We start from the raw sequence: 18,487 nt of genomic DNA, 5'->3' as shown, positions 1-18,487 counted from the left end.
AACAGGAGCACCAGACATATCAATCAGAAAATCTACCAGAACTGTCTGGAAACCAGTTGAATCCATCAGCCTCTGAGTTGCGGAAAGCCTAAATCTCAGCAGAAGGTGATCCAACCATCACAAGGAGCTGACATTAATACCTTCCCTTCTCTTAGATCACATTATTCCTGCCTGTCAAGAAAAGCAGATCAAGAGTGTGGTCCGTCAAATGTGTCGTGCAGAAAATGTGTTGGGGCAGCCCCGTGGTTGTCATGGTGACCATGAAGTCCTAAAATACCTCAGAATAAATGGATGTTGAAGTCCTCAAGAACCAGCAGTCTAGGAGTCTTCAATGCTTCCTCGGAGACCATCTCTGTTAACTCAGGCAGGCAGACTTCTAGGAAGCAAGGCAGGTGATAAACCAGCAGAATCCTCAATCTGTCCTGATTACCCAATGCCAAGTATAGATGCTCTAGATCCCCAATGAAGCAGACAGGAAGCCTGAGGAGAGACAGAATTCCCAGAGACTGCTACAGCTTCCCCTCCATGACCCTCAAGCCTTAATGGCTTCGGTGTACATGATAATAAAGACTATAAAGATAATAAAGATTAGCTGTGATAATGTGGTAGGGGATGATTCCATAAGTTCAGCAACTTGTGCAGTCAGATTACTAACATCATCTGCTGTGATTATTGATAGAAGATGCTTATGGTTAACATTTAACCCTTCAAATGATGGCAGTCCTCCATGGTGTAATTCTTAAATTAATGCACTGCTATTTTCACACAATTCACCAATGATCAGTGCTGCGGCTAAGGTCAGACCTTGAGACAATTGTCCTGGACCCCATAGCCCAGGAGTACCTGGATAACCATCCCATGTGCTGCATGGGATGGGGGCAACAGCAAACAAGTCCACCTCAGCACTGGGTAGGTATAGGCATGACAGGACCTATCAAGCCTGCCAGTGATCACATCACTATCCTTATTTTTAAAGACCATTTATATTCTGGGTAGCTGACCGGGCATGTACCTAGTCACAGGTGTTCTTTTTATTTACAAATATATTATGCATTTTGCTAAGTGAATGTGTTTAGCGCCAGGGCAGCAGAAGCAAGGTCCATTTTATTTCTGTAGTCCTGCAGGCGCTGTGATTTAAGTGATTTTTTATTATTATTAATGTGAAACTGCCTGTGCTCAAGAGAATTTTTCTCTTAACATATGAGGGGCATAGAAGCAGCTGTAAAGCCTGGACTACAGGTGGCAACTGGAGAAATAAATGTTAATTGTGTGCCTCACAACTAAAGATCTGCGCGTGTCCAGCTAACGCTGCCTGCTCTCATGTGTAGGACCGTTAAGCCCAGGGTCTAAAATTGCCTAGTTGCACCTCTGGCAGTAAACGGGTAGGCCTCGGGGTAAATGAATTGGTAAAACAGATGACGAGTGTTCCATTTTGTTCTAAGACTCCATCATGAAAGAGCTCATGGGTTTAGTCAGCCCTGTTTCCAAATTCATAAAGCTTGTTGCAGAAAGTCCCAATTGCAGCAGGCTTCAGCTACAAGAACATCCAAACAATGATCTATCCATTCACTAACCTCAGAAGCTTTTGCCTCTGGTGTTCCATAAAGAAAATGTATTGAGAAAGATGGAAGAAAACATCCAGGATTGCGTGTGTGAAATAGCTCCCCACACAGCTATAATAACAAAGCATTTTAAGCTATGCTTGTGCAACACTCACTTTTCCAAAGGGTTGGGCAGATATGGTTGAAATTGTCATGAAAACATAGGATGCTGTTGATAAAAGTTCCCTTGTGGAACAGCACCAACATTGTTTCCCCCCACCTCCAAAAAGCCCCTCACAAATCTTTCCCTATTGAAAACATTCCCTGAGAGATGCTGTGCCTAGTGCTAGAGCTGCTACATGAGGAAGCAATGAGCTTTAAATGTACGGTGTGTAGGCACCCTCAGCCTCAAGTATCTGAAAGACCACATCCTTCCTTGCGACCCTCTTGGGTGTTCAGCAGAGAGGAGCCTCTTGGTTGTTCCACTTTCTTCAAAAGTTTGGTGGGGAGGAGATAACATTCTCTGTCTCATCCATTAAGTTCAGAGCTCAAGGTGGCATACATATTTATCCCCCTTCTCATTTAATCTCCACAACAACCATGTGAGGTAGGTTAAGCTGAGAGGCAGCGATTTGTCCAAGCTCGCCCAGTGAGCTTCATGGCCAAGTTGGGATTTGAACCTTAGTCTCCCAGGTGTTAGTCCTGCGCACTAAGCCCTACACCCCATTGGCCAGGGCAACCTCTGTATTCAGCATTTACCCTGATCTACTTGCACAAAGCATACACAGTAGTTAAACTCAGGCTGTGTAGACACTGTACTTTGAAAACACATTTGGAACCCATAATTTTCCTCAAAGAATTCTGTGACCCATCACAGAGTTACAATTCTGAGCAAAGTACAGTGACTGGGATTATCTGAGGTAAAGAATGTGCTTCCAATGTGCTTTAAAGGTATAGGGTGTACACAGCCTGGGTCTGGTTTTTATTGAGCATTTATTCTGATTTTTTTACAGGGTTGTTATACAACGAGTGTTCATCCTGCTTCTCTTGTGAACTGTTTACACCTCTTCCCCGTAACCATTTGTTCATCCCACAGTTTTCAGTGCATTTCAACTTCACTTTCCTAAATTGCAATATAGTCTTTTTTTTTTTAAGAGTGGGGAGGAGGTAACAGCACATTTTAATTGCACAGTCATAAGCTTTCGATACGTTCTAGACTCCCTCCTACAAAAACAGTGACATTCTGGAGGTACCCAATAATTTGTGTGTATGTTTGTGTGCAACTCAATGTGCTATATCTCTTTGTGTGCAACAGATCTGAAGCTACTCTTCAAAATTACTCTAGCTCCTTGCATGAAAAGATATGTGCAATATTCTGGGGTGTGGAATGCATTTTGTGGAGGCTGAAGAACCAATATAGGTAAGGTCTCACTCTCTCTTTTTTTCATGTGAAAGGAGCTGATTTTGTGGTGGCTTTTGCAGCTGGCATGTGAATTACATCTGAGGCACCAGCTGCTGAGGTAGCTGGTTTTTTTGTTTGGTGTTTATTTTTAGGCACACTGTGCCTGAGAGACTTGGAAGAAAGCAATTAATTTTCTTTTTGACTTTCTGAAGTTGAGCCAAATGCAAGTCGTTTCTCATTGTGGAACATGGTGCCCCCCAAAATCGTATCCCTTAGTTCTTGGCTCCAAACCTGAAAACTGTTAGTGATGGCTTCTTAACAACCACACACTTCTCACTTTGCTATTTGGCCTTCTATTTGTGCTTTTATTTGCATAGCAGGTGAATGCTTATCAAGGGTAGCCCTTCCCAAGATAGGACTATGTGTGCTTGCCAGCTCCACATTTCTAAGAGATTATTCAGCTGCAATAGCTCCTAAATATCTGAGGGCAGAAAAATAGTTTCTCTAGATCTTCTGAAAAAGATGAATCCCCAATACATTTTTGTACCATTTTATTTATTCCTTTGTTTCAAGTATTTATAGACCACTTAATATTCAGAATTTCTTAGTGGTGTACATAAGATGTAAAAAATAATAATCCACTAGGTGCTTATAGATTTACGAGTGGTGGAGTGTATGTGTTGCATGCATTGAGACTCTATGATTCTACGTTCATGAATTGCACCTTTCCACCAGCAACTTTCCTCTCTTGACAAGATTTTTCAGATATTCTAATGACTCTTGCATGTGTGTTTGCACTGCCTATTAGTAGGATGAGTTTAGCGAACCCATAAAAGTTGCTAAAATGTACAGAACAGGTTCTAATAAGTGTTGGAAAGGAAGAGAAAAGGAGGGTACGTTCCATCATATGTGGTGGGAATGGAAGGTTATTAAAAGCTTCCGGGAAATGATCTATCATGAACTGAAGAAAACGTTTAAAATAACTTTTGCTAAAAAAAATGGAAGCATTGATAGGAACTGAACTCCCCAAAGAACAGAAGAAAATATTTATGTATGCTACAATAGCTGCCCAAATATTGTTAGCCCAAAGATGGAAGGAAGAAAAGATAGCGACAAAGGAAGAATGGCAAATCAAGCTAATGGACTATGCAGAAAAGGCAAAATTAATGGCAAAGCTCAGAGACTATGATGTGAAGTTTTAAAAAGTGTGGGAATCGTTTATTGTTTATGTGCAAAAATACTGCAAACAGGTTGATACATTGGCAGGATTTTAAGTAAACGCTTGCAATTAGTAGAAAATTAGAAAAAAATTATGGGAAATAATAATTGGGAAAGTATAAGTATGGAAATGCAGAAGAACTTGGTTTTATATAAGGAACCAGAAGAGGGTATGGAGGGAAGTCTAGAGATTCAAAGAATCTCAAAGAGAAGGGTTGCGAAAATGTATTTGTATAAATTTAGATCCGGTAGAAATGTGAGTTAATTTTTATTTCTAATTGTGAAAATGTAACTGGAAAATTAATAATAAATCATTTACAAAAAAAGAGTGTAGTGAGCCTATTTTAGTGTTCAATATGTAAAGTATTTATGGATATATAAAGTGAGTATAGAAATTCTGATTTTTAATTTTTTTAAAAAATATATCAATTTAAATATGATGCTGTTCACTGCCCTCAGGATGTAGTGGGACAGAAAGTTTTTTTTAAAAAAATTGTTGACTTGATGGTAATAAAGTGAATGGGGAAGGGGGCTAGTCTCCCAAGGCTGAAATGCAGATGGATGATTTAGCATAGTTGCATGTTTGTTTTGTGAAAATATGTCCCCAGCAGAGGACTAAGAGAGGTGTAGGATTTGAGTCACATGGAAATCCTGGTCTTCCCTCCATTCCCAGGATGGTGTGGCCTGGGAATGTCCCCTCTCCCAAAGTGATGTTGGGCTTCACCCTTCTCACAGGCTTGGCGAAGAGAGGCAATGCAGCTACTTCTAGCTAATATCCTTGTGTTCTGAGACTTGACAAAATATTCTGTCCCCTAGAGAAAATGTACAAAAGCTTTACTGACGAAAAACACCCACACTTGATCCTGCCGAAAAGCCCTAAATGTAGAGAAAGAACTTTACAGTGTCAGTTCTGACATGGTGAATCATGCATCACAAGCCATGGAGAGTCTGTAGAGGTTTAATTAAGAAGTTTTGTGCATATTAAGAATGAGCGAAAAGGGAATGACATGAAAATAATGAAAGTAAAGGCAGGGAAGCCAATCTCTTAATTACTATAGATATCTGCAAAATGTGCTGGAGCCTTTTTTGTTTTGTTTTTCTTTTTGCTAGATTTGAAAGCATACAATATACCATGCAGAATAACCTTTATCAGTTAAGGAATTACTCCTTCAGGATTGTAATGAAGCATGACCACCACTACTAATCTATATTTGGTGTCCAATGCAATAACTTTGATTCCTTTTACTGAAGTTCCGTATCATTTTTATGTGACCAAATTTCACAGGAAGTGAGATGGTGTACAGCAAATGTGGGGAACCTTTGGCCCTCTAAATGTTGCTGAACTCCAGCTCCCATCATCCCTGGTCATTGGTCATGCATGCTGGCTGATGGGAGTTGTAATTCGAAGAAGAGTTGTAGTAGTAGTAGTAGTAGTAGTAGTAGTAGTTTGGATTTGATATCCCACTTTATCACTACCCTAAGGAGTCTCAAAGCAGCTAACATTCTCCTTTCCCTTCCTCCCCCACAACAAACACTCTGTGTGGTGAGTGAGGCTGAGAGACTTCAAAGAAGTGTGACTAGCCCAAGGTCACCCAGCAGCTGCATGTGGAGGAGCAGGGACACGAACCTGGTTCACCAGATTACGAGTCTACTGCTCTTAACCACTACACTACACTGGTTCTCCATGTCTGGTGTAGGGGAAAGTAAAAGGGTGTGAAACACAGGGTTTATATTAGTGATGATCAGGTTCTCCCTTGTCTTCGTTTGGAATTGGCTCAGTATTCATAATTATCTTAATAAATGTGTGTGGAGGTTTTTTGGGGCTGTGTGGGTGTCTGCTTTCTGAACATTCTCTTTTAGCTCATAATATTTGTACACGTATGTTAATCTCATTGCCCTCTGGGAACAGAGATTTGGTTTGGGAACACGTGCCTGATTAAAGATGCAATTAGTGTGGGTGTTACAACACCTGGACTCAAACGTACCCTTATGTTTATTTGTTCATGCGGCGTGCCAATGTTTTGCAAATTAATTTACATGTCAGTGTTAAAAGCTTCCCAAAAATGAAGAAGAGAACTCTCAGAAAAACAGGTTGTTTCCCCAAACAACTATCAAGAAAGCTCATGAATACGGAGACACTTCCAAACCAAAACGCTGATGCCTTGCATTTTGGGGCCATTCTGCAATCTGAAGCTCTGCCAACCACCCCCTCCGCACTCCAAAGCCCTCCATTGCCCCTCCAAACCCCTCTGCCAGTCTCTATGGCCTCCTCCGATCACCCTCTCCAACTGCCTTTTCCATACTCAAACACTCTCATGAAAGCTGCTGGGATTGCTGGCTGCTCTTTCCTGCTCGCCTGTCCCCCAGTGTGTGTCATTTTTGTGCCATATTCTTATTTTCTCCCTGTGCACACCATTTTTGCATCATTTTGAAAATATTTAAACATTTTTCAGTGACACACATAAGGCTGTGAGTGCGTATGATAAATAAGCGTAAGATGCAAGTTACTTGTGCAATAAGAAAAAAGAAGTAGAACATCATATAGCAAGTAAGTTGCCCCCCTTCCCAATCCTTCAGTAGTTAATCTCCAAGATTTACCGTATTTTTTGCTCTATAGGACACACTTTTCCCCTCCTAAAAAGTAAGGGGAAATGTGTGTGCGTCTTATGGAGCGAATGCAGGCTCCATGGCTTCAGCAAAAGCAACGCAAAGCCTCTGGAGTGCAGTGGGAGTGCTTCCGCTGTGCTCCGGAGGCTTCAGCGAAAGCTGCACAGCGCCCCTTTAGTGAAGCAGGAGGAGAAATGGAAGGGGCTCCATTTCTTCTGCTGCTTCGCTGAAGGGGAGCTGCTCAGAGAGGGAGAGATTTTTTTTTCCTTGTTCTCGCCCTCTAAAACTAGGTGTGTCTTATGGTCGGGTGCGTCTTATAGAATGAAAAATACAGGAGTTACAATTTGTGTTTTGGCAATAAGCTCTTATCCCCATTTCAGTAATAAGTGAATATATATTGATTCTAGGTGACTTCAGCAAACATGATTCCTGCTTTAAGACATGTACAAGTGTGAGTTACAGTACTAGATATGCCCGCCCAGGCTGAAGGATCCTAATATGTTCGACTCTTGGAACGTGTGCAACTGAAACACGTGTCTACTGAGGGGGATTGCCAGCACAGGAGATGGTGCTCCATCTGTAGCAAAATGGAATATTATGAGCTGGGCAAATCCTTACATCAAACCTAGGTACGTATGAACTTTGAAGCCATGGCTAATTTTTGGTGCAAGTGAATGACTGGGAGGAGATGAGGCAGTTTGTGCAAGATGGGAATATCGTGGTGTAGTATGGAGACTAAGCATGCACCTTCCAAACGCCCCCCCGCCGTCCCCGCCGTCCCCAGCTAGTTCCTTCTTTTTTTAGAGGCTTCAGTTTGTTGTGACTTCTGGATCCATTTAATACAATATTAATTTGACTGGTGCCTTCCAGGTGGCAATTAATTGACAGCTGAGAGGAAAGCTTGCTGTGCAAGAGATATGAGCGCCTCCTCAGAGAACAGCCTGAAACACATCTGATGTTTTGAGTTTGTTTTAAAAATAAAAAATAAAGTTGAAAGGGAGACTGTGACTACCTGTATACCTAGCACACGGCAATGAAATAACATAAAATATGCAGAGCTATGTTTTCTCCATAGTTGTTGCACGAGGCCTTGGCACCCAATGGAGTCCCCCATTCAAAACAAACAAATGATTCTTCAAATACAGGAGGTCTGGAAGCCACTTCGCACAATATGAGATACCTTGCATGGAAGCCATATGATAGCAACCCAGGAATCTGCCTTATACTGACCATTATCATTGATCCATCTAGCTCAGTATTGTCTACAGTGATTGGCAGAGGCTCTCTGCAGTTTCAGTTTCCTACCTGGAGATGCCAGTCACTGAACCCAAGACCTTCTGCATGCAAATCAGATTCTCTCCCACTGAGCTACAGCCTTTCCCCACTTCCTTTTTAAAAATAATAATCTATTTTTAATACTTATTAAAAGATATACAAAAAGTGTATACCCGATACAAAGTATTTTTTAATATAATACACCAGAATAAAGGAAATACTTTAAAAATACAATTTAAAAAGGAACAAGAGCAAAAAGAAGAAAAAAGAAAGGAAAAAGAAAAGAGAATGGGAAAAGATAATGGTTCTCTGTCTGTCAGCTAAATATAGCATTCACTTATTAACATCCAACTACTCTAATTTCTAAGGGACACGGGTGGTGCTGTGGGTAAAACCTCAGCGCCTAGGACTTGCCAATCACATGGCCGGCGGTTCGAATCCCCGAGGTGGGGTGAGCTTCCGTCGTTCGGTCCCAGCTCCTGCCCACCTAGCAGTTCGAAAGCACAATTAAGTGCAAGTAGATAAATAGGTACCGCTTCTAGTGGGAAGGTAAACGGCGTTCCGTGTGCTGCTCTGATGCTGGTTCGCCGGAGCACCTTCGTCACGCTGGCCACGTGACCCGGAAGTGTCTGCAGACAGCACTGGCTCCTGGCCTCTAGAGTGAGATGAGCACACAACCCTAGAGTCTGTCAAGACTGGCCCGTACGGGCAGGGGTACCTTTACCTTTTTATTCTAATTTCTATAAACCAATAGTTTTTCAATCTTCAAATCCAGATATTACAAGTTCATTTTCTCTTTCATGCATTAATTCCTTAAGAAATTTCCAGTCCTTAATAGATGTCAATAATGATTTTTCTCTAATTAAACAGGTTAACCACCCCACTTTCTGATGGGACGTTTTGTGAATTCCATATGTAGTTCACCATACATGCATGCATGCATGTCTGTTTCGCCATATGTGTTTTCAGAAAACAGGTGTTGTCACTCAGGTCTCACCTGTGGATCCTAGAAGCTGTCATGATGCACGTTACAGCAAGCCATACCCCTGGAACAGCTTCAGCTGTCTGGCCAAACCAGGTGAGGGTAGCCGATGGATCTCCAATCCTTGATTAATTAGGGACTTCCCCTGCACGTGAAGACAGGCTCAGGCAGATTGAATGGATGACACCAATAGCGGGTCCAATGGTCAAGACTGTGGTTTCTGCATGTGTCGTAGAGGGAAGTGAGGGGCAGATGGGGCTCGTCAACCTGGGAGAAGGAAAACTCTGATCTCAGTAAATATCCCTCCAAAAATCAACAGTGCACATGAAACTGTCATTCCTCCTCAATTCCTATTAGCACTGGCTCAGCCTCTCCTATCCTACAGCTGGTATGTTCTTCAGGGGTGTAATGAGGTCACAATGATCCCAGGGGTCAGCAAATTTTTTCAGCAAATTTTTCCACTGTCCCTCAGACCTTGTGGGGTGCCGGACTTTATTTTTTTTGGGGGGGATGAACAAATTCCTATGCCCCACAAATAACCCAGAGATGCATTTTAAATAAAAGGACACAATCTACTCATATAAAAACATGCTGATTCCCAGATCGTCCACCGGCCGGATTTAGAAGACAATTGGGCCGGATCCAGCCCCCGGGCCTTAGTTTGCCTACCCATGATCTAACTCAGCTGTGTTCAGAAAGAGTGTTTTACTCCTCTTTAACTAGATAAATCCCTCCCACAAAATACTGGTAGTCTTGAGTATAAATGCCCATCTTTCCGTCTAGCAAACAAAACGGCAGCGAACAAAAAGGAAACAATCCATTCTTCTTTTCCTTCTGGAGGCCAAGTAAGTCTTGCAATTTTTGTTGACGTTAAACTCCTGCTTCTCCGATAACATTTTAAAACCTGATCTCTCCTTCATGGCAGCTGCATGAATTGTCATCGCATCAGTAGGGGAGCTAATTTCTTAATTCTTTTTACAGTATTAAAGGGGGGGGAGCTCTTGCTGCATCTCGGGGACTTTTGCATGCCTCACAGTCACAAAAATGACAAATTAATGACAGCACACACAGGAGAATCTTATCAGCAAACTCTTCCCAGCCTCGGCAAGCTGATTTGCCTGTCAACCGAAAGAAAAGAAGGTCTAACTAAGCCTCTTGACACATGAGAAATTACCATTCACAGTTTCACACTTATAATGTTGTTTTTTTATATATAAAAAGGAAACTGGGATTAAGAGTGTGTCTTATTACATTAACATACAAAGGAAGGAGAGGCAAAAGAAGAAGAAGCAAACAATTTGTTGCATGCTATTTTGCACAGTCACAGAACATAAATATACAGCACAAGGAAAATAATCTTGTGAAAATATATACCCTCCCTCATATCCAAGACCTTCACATGGACTTAAAAAATTAATAAAATAAAAAGCTTGCAAGTCTATGATGAAAAGGTGCAGGGGCAGACAGGCACTGAATACCAGCAGAATATTTCTTCCACATTCATGACTGATTTCAGCATAAGACAAATAGATGTGGGACCAACAACAAAACATTGCAGTGTATTGCCATCATCCAGGTACATGGAACCTGTGGCCTTCCAGATGTTGTTGAACTCAACTCCTATCAGCCTTTGCCACTGTGTATGATGGCCAGGGATGAGGGGAGCTGCCATCCAACAAAATCTGGAGGGTGGCAGGCTCCACATTCCTGCGTTAGGAGGACTGCTCCTGTTCAGATTCAGGCAGCTGGAACCAGAAGCAATGTAATGCTGTCCAGGCCTCCTATTCTCTTGAAGGAAAATAGGAGTGGGGAAAGCAAATGGACATCTCCCATCTATCATCACCCTAGGTCTTCACTTGTTTTTGATTTGGGGCTGGCTGTCAGCCTTGAACCTGAGATAGATAGATATAGATAGATGATGATTGTTGTTGTTGTTGTTTAGTCGTTTAGTCGTGTCCGACTCTTCGTGACCCCATGGACCAGAGAACGCCAGGCACTCCTGTCCTCCACTGCCCCCCGCAGCTTGGTCAGACTCATGCTGGTAACCTCGAAAACACTATCCAACCATCTCGTCCTCTGTCGCCCCCTTCTCCTTGTGCCCTCCATCTTTCCCAACATCAGGGTCTTCTCCAGGGAGTCTTCTCTTCTCATGAGGTGGCCAAAGTACTGGAGCCTCAGCTTCACAATCTGTCCTTCCAGTGAGCACTCAGGGCTGATTTCCTTCAGAATGGAGAGGTTTGATCTTCTTGCAGTCCATGGGACTCTCAAGAGTCTCCTCCAGCACCATAATTCAAAAGCATCAATTCTTCGGCGATCAGCCTTCTTTATGGTCCAGCTCTCACTTCCATACATCACTACTGGGAAAACCATAGCTTTAACTATACGGACCTTTGTTGGCAAGGTGATGTCTCTACTTCTCAAGATGCTGTCTAGGCCTGTCATTGCCCTTCTCCCAAGAAGCAGGCGTCTTTTAATTTCGTGGCTGCTGTCACCATCTGCAGTGATCATGATGATAGATAGATAGATAGATGATAGATAGATAGATAGATAGATGACAGACACATGCCCATGAATAGATGAGCCTCAGTCCTTGGTCCAGTATATCTGAAGGAGTGTCTCCATCCCCATCAGTCTACCCGGACACTGAGGTCCAGCTCTGAGGGCCTTCTGGTGGTTCCCTCACTGCGAGAAGCCAAGTTACAGGGAACCAGGCAGAGGGCCTTCTCGGTAGTGCCACCCGCTCTGTGGAACACCCTCCCACCAGATGTCAAAGAAAAACAACTACCAGACTTTTAGAAGACATCTGAAGGCAGCCCTGTTTAGGGAAGCTTTTAATGTTTGATGCATTACTGTATTTTAATATTTTGTTGGAAGCTGCCCAGAGTGGGTGGGGTATAAATAATATACCCCAGATGGGTGGGGTATAAACAATAAATTATCATCATCATCATCATCATCATCATCATCATCTAGAGATAGTGGGATTTTCTTCCCCTGCCCCTTAGGTGGGGTGGCAATGTGTCCTGTTTTACAGAGAGCAGTCCTCCATCTGAAGGTCCATCAGAGTTGTCTCTCTGAAAGGTTTTTTTGTTACAGATCCAGCTTAAAGAGAAAGAACCATAAGAATGGAGAGAAGTGGGAGGAAACAGTTACGTGTCCCAACAGCCCTGAGCCTCTGAGCAGCAGGCTGAGCAGGCACATGGGTAACCTAGACGTTGTCTTCCCTACTATGCCGAGATGTATTGTATTTCTATTTAAATTAGAGTAATTGTTTCTAAATCTGCACCTAAAAACATTAACTAGCAATAGAATTTTATGCAAATTTGTGTTGTCTGCTTTGGTGATGCATTTCCTTTCGTGTGTGATGTCTAAGTGACCAACCTATCCTATCCTGAAACCTGCCCATTAGAGGGGGTTTTATAACTCCATGGCACACATGCCTTCCCCAATCCTATTTCTCCAGCCTCAGGACCCTTGCTATAACCAGATGCAGAGGGGGTGGGGACAGAGGGGAAAGCAATTTTTTAAAAAACAACACCACCACCCTGTTTTATTACTCTCTTCCCCTTTCTCCTACTGCACCTTATTCAATTTATTCCATTATTACTTCCCATCCCTCCCCCCCCCCAACATCTGAAAGGCCATAGGTTCCTCATGCCTGAGTTACAGCAAGGGTCCTGAGGCTGGAGAAATAGGATTGGGGAAGGCATGTGTGCCATGGAGTTATAAAACCCCCTCTAATGGGCAGGTTTCAGGATAGGATAGGTTGGTTACTTAGACATCACACACGAAAGGAAATTGCTTTCCCCTCTGTCCCCACCCCCTCTGCATCTGGCTCCTCCCACTTGGCCCTTGGATGGAATAAGTTTACCCACCCCTACCCCAAACAAATCACAGCAGTGAGGTCAGGAGTTCCTGTATTTTGGCATTCATTGTGAGCCAGGAAGTTCTGTCTTCAGACAGCAGAGTGAGTTTTTCTTCTATATTCTTATCCCTCTGGATTCAACTGACACCAATATTCCCAAAAATCCCAGAAGCTCTCTCTCACACAAAATGACCCTGGTCATTCTCTCTCTGTTGACCTCCGCAATCTTGCAAGAGAGCTAAACAAGAGATAGAAACAGATTGGAGTGGCTGAGCCTGGAGAACAGCTCTCATCTCATTCTGGCACTCTGATCATCCCTAGAGACTCAGCGAGAATGAAATGAGGCATGAGAAGGGGAAGAGTGAGCTTTCCTGGTTGCAGTGCTCCAGTCTATTTTCTTCCTTATTGTCTTCTGGCATGATCAAGAGCAGCCGTTTTATTTTATGCTGATCCACCCCGTTGGATGAAGCGCCTCCGGTGCAGAATTCTGTTCTACCTACCATAGAGGTCAGGTATTTTAGCTATTTCAGGTATAAAGTCATGGGAATTCAAGCAAAATATTTACTGCTTAGGGGAAGATGTACTATTGAGTTAACCCTCAATGAGAGAGAGAAAAGGGAAAAATATTCTCATCTGAGCTCAGCAGTACTGATGTTATCTTTCCTTCTGGTGCAAGTAGTCACTTTGAGCTGAGAACCATTTTCATAAGGACTGAGTTGCACCTCTTTCTGGCTGCAGTGATCCTGATTATGACTGGAGCCCCTGACATTTGCTATTTCTTTCTCCCCAAAGGAAACAAGACATGACATATAGCATGAGCGTACATTTCTTGAATTACCTTGTTTGGCCCCAGTGCAGCAAGAAAGGCATTGAGAAGTGTCTAAAAGTGTGCTGCTTCTCAGAACATCTGAAGAAAAACTGAGCATCTCCCCCATGCTCAGTTATTCCAGTTGTCGGCACATCTGGAGCTGGGTGGATATGTCAATGGTTGAGCAGGCTTGAAGAAGGCACTGATGGTCAAATGCCATCTGTGATCCTCCAGATATTGCTAGACTCCAGCTTCCATCATCCTTGACCAGGGGTTAGCAAACTTTTCCAGCAGGGGGCAGGTCCACTGTCCCTCAGACTTTGTGGGGCGCCGGACTATATTTTGAAGGGGGGGGGGGATGAACGATTTCCTATGCCCCACAAAAAAACCCAGAGATGCATTTTAAATAAAAGGACACATTCTATGCATGTAAAAACACGCTGATTCCCGGACCGTCCATGGGCCGGATTTAGAAGGCGATTGGGCCGGATCTGGCCCCCGGGCCTTAGTTTGCCTACCCATGTCCTTGACCATCAGCCATTCTGAGTGGTGCTGGTGGAAGTTGGAGTTCAGCGACATTTTGAAGGCCAGAAGTTCCCCATCCCTGGTCAAAAGCCTTTACTAGAAATTCAGCAACTGAGGCAAAAACTTAGTTGTTTGTAGCTAAACTGTTAGGCTGCTGCATTCCTGTGTCAGCAATAGCTTCCTTGACTTTCTCTTATTCTGTACTGTTCCTCTGAGTCTCTTCCTGTTTCCTGCCATAGTTATTTATAAATTTGCCTTTTAAATGAGCAGTAATGATCTGCTCAGCTCAGTTTCGGGCTAAAGGGCTATCAAACTGGGTGGTATGAAGAGAAAAGATGATTTCAGTTTTTTAAAAAATCAAAGAACCACCCGCATCTAACTTAGAGGTGAGCATAGCAAGTGCAAAATTAGTTCTCTCAAAAACGACTTCCATCAGCAATTTCAGGAATTCCTGGCACTAAACCCAATTTGTATGAATTTCTTTAATTTCTTTTATTTTATTTTTGCAGACCTCTCTTCTATGCAACAGGCTTTGAACAGAGATGTATTCAAGATAACACTGAGATGAAGTCAAAGCGCACCTGATTGGAATGCACACTGGCCATCTCAGAATGCCGTATTCTTTTACAATCAATAAGTATAGAGCACAATTTGCTAAGAACATGAATGCAATATGTGCTGAATATTTCATTTGCCCACAGCGCAATCCTGTGCATGTCTATATTGGTTCAATGGGGCTTACTCTCAGGTCAGGGCATATAGGGTTTAATGGGTTTTATTTCTGAGTAAACCTGCATAGGGTTGCACTGTGTTTGTCTCAGGCTTGTTCTTCCATCAAAAAAAGAAATGAGGTTCGTCTGACATGACTTATTTCTGAAAAATCCATGCTGGGTCTTAAAAATCACAGGAGCTTTTTCTAAGTGCTCACAAACTGACTGTTGAATTATCTGTTCTAGGACCTTTCCTGGTATCAATCTCACTGGTCGGTAGTTACCTGGGTCTTCTTCCTCTCCCCCCTTTTTGAAGATGGGGACAACATTTGCCCACCTACAGTCTGCAGGGACCTCACCTGTTCTCCAAGAATTCTCAAAGATCAATGTAAAAGTTTAGTGCAGAACAGTGTAAAATATGCTTAGAAGTCTCTGTACAATCAACAACCCTGCCTGATCAGATATCACTCCTCTACACAGAAAGGCTGGAGAGAGAGCATATGGGGGCTGTCACATGGGTGTTGTGGACAGTGCCATTATACACCCCATGTCCCCTACTTGTGTGTGCATTATGTATTCAGGCAGAATGCCTGAACAGTTTCATACCTGAAGTGGTAAATACATTGAGAAGGCAATAATAATAATAATAATAATAATAATAATAATAATAATAATAATAATTTCTTTTAAAATTTGCATCAATCATCACTGAAAAGATGGTTACACCACAAATATTACAGATTGGTTACAGAATAATGCCTCAGCCAGGAGCCTTATGGGAAAGCCCACACAAAGAGGAAAGAAATGTCCATGTCTCATTTCCCCTACTACCTAGCAGAATCTTTACTACAGTGGTACCTCTGGTTACGTACTTAATTTGTTCTGGAGGTCCATTCTTAACCTGAAACTGTTCTTAACCTGAAGCACCACTTTAGCTAATGGGGTCTCCCGCTGCCACCACGCCACCAGAGCACAATTTCTGTTCTCATTCTGAAGCAAAGTTCTTAACCCGAGATATTATTTCTGGGTTAGTAGAGTCTGTAACTTGAAGCATCTATAACCCGAGGTACCACTGTATAGAGAACTAAGCCAAGCATACTAGGACTCAATTTCTTGACTTTAAGAAAGCCGACTTCATAAAACTTAGGGAAGTGCTGGGTGAGATCCCATGGACAGTAATACTAAAAGGAAAGGGAGTTCATGATGGCTGAGAGTTTGTTAAGAGGGAGATAGTAAAAGCACAACTTCAGGCAATACCAATGAGATGGAAACATGGAAGGTGCCTAAAGAAGCCAGGGTGGCTATCTAAAGAACTTTTTTTAAAAAAAATAATATTTATTAAGAGTTTAAAGATTACAAAAAGAAAGAAAAAGAATTAAACATGACAATATAATAAAATACAAAAAACAAAAACAAAAACACTACATGAAACATTGAATTAACAAATTAACAAAACAAAACAAAAACAATTAAAAACACTTCCAATATTTTCAATCTTAACTTTCATTCACTTGTTTCATTGACTTCCTCACGCCTCCCTTTTTGTATTCCACTTCAATTAACTGTTTCAGCAATTCCTTTCCATCTTCCTCTGTTTTCTGTCCTGTAATTAATCTTAACATATTCTAACCTTATTTTTTCCCTTTAATATATTAACAATCTAACGGTACCTAGTTCCTTATAACATTTCTGCCAAAGCCATATAACTTCACTCCACCATTTTTCTATAGCTCATTAATTTTACAATATTTCTGTAAATAATCTTTAATTTTTTTCCAATCTTCTTCCACCAACTCTTCTCCCTGGTCTCGGATTTTGCCATATCTAAAGAACTTTTAACTGAGTTAAGATTAAAAAAGGATGTGTACAAAAAATGGAAAAGGGGGGAAACCACCAAAGAGGAATTCAAACAAATAACCAGCACGTGTAGACACAAAGTCAGAAAAGCTAAAGCACAGAATGAACTCAGGCTTGCTAGAGAGGTTAAAAGCAACAAAAAAGGCTTTTATGGGTATGTTCGTAGCAAAAGGAAGAACTAAGAAACAGTGGGGTCACTCAGAGGAGAAGATGGTGAAAGGCAAACAGGGGACACAGAAAGGGCTGAACTCCTCAATGTCTTCTTTGCCTCAGTCTTCTCTGATAAAGAAAACAATGCCCGACCTGAAGAATTTGGAGCAAATGATTCAGCAGAGGAAACACAGCCCAGAATAACTAAGGAGATAGTACAAGAATACTTGGCTAGTTTAGATGTATTCAAGTCTCCAGGGCCAGATGAACTACATCCAAGAGTATTAAAAGAACTGGCAGATGTGATCTCAGAACCACTGGCAGTCATCTTTCAGAATTCCTGGAGAACAGGCGAAGTCCTGGCAGACTGGAGGAGGGCAAATGTTGTCCCTATTTTCAAAAAGGAGAAAAGAGAGGACCCAAATAATTACCACCCAGTCAGTCTGACATCAATACCAGGGAAGATTCTGGAGTAGATCATTAAGCAAACAGTCTGTGAGCACCTAGAAAGGAATGCTGTGATCACCAATAGTAAGCATGGATTTCTGAAAAATAAGTCATGTCAGACTAACCTGATCTCGTTTTTTGACAGAATTACAAGCCTGGTAGATGAAGGGAACGCAGTGGATGTAGCCTACCTTGATTTCAGCAAGGCATTTGACAAGGTGCCCCATAATATTTTTGTAAAGAAGCTGGTAAAATGTGGTCTTGACTATGCTACCACTCAGTGGATTTGTAACTGGCTGACTGACCGAACCCAAAGGGTGCTCATCAATGGTTCCTCTTCACCCTGGAGAAGAGTGACTAGTGGGGTGCCACAGGGTTCTGTCTTGGGCCCGGTCTTATTCAACATCTTTATCAACGACTTGGATGATGGACTCAAGGGCATCATGATCAAATTTGCAGATGACACCAAACTGGGAGCGGTGGCTAACACCCCAGAGGACAGGATCACACTTCAAAATGACCTTGACAGATTAGAGAACTGGGCCAAAACAAACAAGATGAATTTTAACAGGGAGAAATGTAAAGTATTGCACTTGGGCAAAAAAAATGAGAGGCACAAATACAAGATGGGTGACACCTGGCTTGAGAGCAGTACATGTGAAAAGGATCTAGGAGTCTTGGTTGACCACAAACTTGACATGAGCCAACAGTGTGACGCAGCAGCTAAAAAAAGCCAATGCAATTCTGGGCTGCATCAATAGGAGTATAGCATCTAGATCAAGGGAAGTAATAGTGCCACTGTATTCTGCTCTGGTCAGACCTCACCTGGAGTACTGTGTCCAGTTCTGGGCACCACAGTTCAAGAAGGACACTGACAAACTGGAACGTGTCCAGAGGAGGGCAACCAAAATGGTCAAAGGCCTGGAAACGATGCCTTATGAGGAACGGCTAAGGGAGCTGGGCATGTTTAGCCTGGAGAAGAGGAGGTTAAGGGGTGATATGATAGCCATGTTCAAATATATAAAAGGATGTCACATAGAGGAGGGAGAAAGGTTGTTTTCTGCTGCTCCAGAGAAGCGGACACGGAGCAATGGATCCAA

Source organism: Podarcis cretensis (genome assembly GCF_951804945.1).
Source record: "Podarcis cretensis genome assembly, chromosome: 9".
Classification (NCBI taxonomy): Eukaryota; Metazoa; Chordata; class Lepidosauria; order Squamata; family Lacertidae; genus Podarcis; species Podarcis cretensis.
The sequence above is the reverse complement of the archived record's forward strand: the minus strand, read 5'-3'. Positions refer to the sequence as shown.